Here is a 1,866-nt window from a genome sequence, read left to right as displayed (position 1 = left end):
CTGGGCCTGGCAGGATCCCTGTGGCACTGGGCCAGGTATTCATCACACACTGGGAACGGTGCTCACCCATTCCTGCCGGGGCCTGCGCCTGTTTGCGAGGTTCCAGACACACCCTTCGAGTCAAGGTTTTGGAAGGAAAGCTCAGCACCTGGGGAGAGAAACGGAGGAGGAACCACTTCAGAGCTGAGGAATCCCAGCGTGACTCAGGGCAGGGCTGGGAATGCTGGGCAGGTCGGCCGCAGTCCGTCCAGGGGGTCGTGCAGGGCAAGGCAGCCCCCCCCAAGCGGAGCAGTCCTCCCCAGACTCGCCCAGCAGCCAATGGCCCCGTGCAAAGGGGGACTGGTGCCATCGGGGCGCTAGTTCTGCTGCTGGCAATGGGCCTGGCTGGTTTTTAGCGTTAGCAAACCCAGCCTGCATGTCTGCAGCTCCCCAACGCCCCCGGGCCCAGCACCACCCCCCTACAGCTCTGAGATCAAGAGTCCCAACAGCTCCTTTGCCTCCAACATTTCTCACACTAGTGATACCCCAGTGGGACACCAAGAGCTTCCCCGCAGCAATCTCTGCCGCCCAACAAACGTTGGCACCTTTGAGCTGCCAAACCACCATGCACAGAAAAAAAGCTCCCACTTAAAAAAGGGGAATATAAAACATGTGGGGCTGCGTTTCCAACCCTTCCACAGTCTTATCGTGTAGCCAAAGTGATCCGTCAGCTCCTTCCACAGGGTAAGTGCAGCAGGGCTGGAAGCCACCACCACGGGAACGCTCATTTGGAGCATTTCCTGTAGCTTGCAGGAGTTGGAAACATGAGAGGAGGAGTAAGATAACTCCAGTTCCGACCCACGGCCGCAGATCCGCTCTGGATTGACCCCTGCCTGCCCGCTGCCCTCAGCCAGCAGCAACCCCAGCATCCCCTTAGCGCTTCACTGGCGAGAAGCCCGTGCAGCTGCAGACAGGGATGCTGCCCCAGTTGTCCCCCCTGTGCCAGCTCTCCTGTGGGCGACACAATGTCCCAGTTTCTGAAGTCAGGGCAACATGGAGGAGCAGTTGCTCTCCTAGTCCAAGCCAAAGTTCAGCCCACCAACACCTGAAAACACTCAAAGACTGGGACCGGAAAAAAAGACTCACAGACTAGACAAGGGGGACCCTTTCCGAAAATCTTTTTCTTTTAAAACAACAGCCCGGGAGGCACTAAAAATAATCCCGAGGTTCCTTTAGCCGTGGGGGAAATCCGCAACTCGGCATCAAGCCCTACGTTAACCCCTCCGAGCCAGAGCAGAGCGAGCGCCAAACAAGCCCTCTGCTCCCCGGGTCAGGGCTTCCTCCAGCCCACCCTGAGTGCTCCAAGGTGCTGTGGAGACTCTGGAGGACACCGAAGGTCTCTGTCCAGCCGTGCTCCACTGGCAGCTCCCGGGCAGCCACCTCATCCTCGTGGCAACAAACAGCTCCGGGACATGTTGTGACCTGAGCGCTGCCTTCGCTTCTCCCCAGGGGATTCGCCCACGTCCGTCTCTGGAGCGTGTTCTGCTGATTATACAACACCGTATCTGGTGCAACAGGAGCAGCCAGAGAGGAGAGCCCGACTCTGCGAGCTCCGGGGGGATCCAGCGGGGCCAAGGCAGAGGATTCAGCGGTCAGCAGGTTTGAATTTCAATACAAAATGCCTGACTGCAACCCAGAAACAGGAACTTGCGCCTGGCTGGGAGCTTCTAGATCCTCCACGAAACCTTTAGTAGAGCAAGAAGCGACTCAGAGTCACATCTTTAAATTTACAAACCAGCAGCAAAATCTGGCTCATAACTGGAAACAGCCTCCTGGCTGCCCCTCCTGGTCGCTACTGGGCTCTGGGGAGGGTCCGCCTTTCAATCA

Source organism: Buceros rhinoceros, unplaced genomic scaffold (genome assembly GCF_000710305.1).
Source record: "Buceros rhinoceros silvestris isolate BGI_N320 unplaced genomic scaffold, ASM71030v1 scaffold15819, whole genome shotgun sequence".
NCBI classification, from domain to species: Eukaryota; Metazoa; Chordata; class Aves; order Bucerotiformes; family Bucerotidae; genus Buceros; species Buceros rhinoceros.
The sequence above is the reverse complement of the archived record's forward strand: the minus strand, read 5'-3'. Positions refer to the sequence as shown.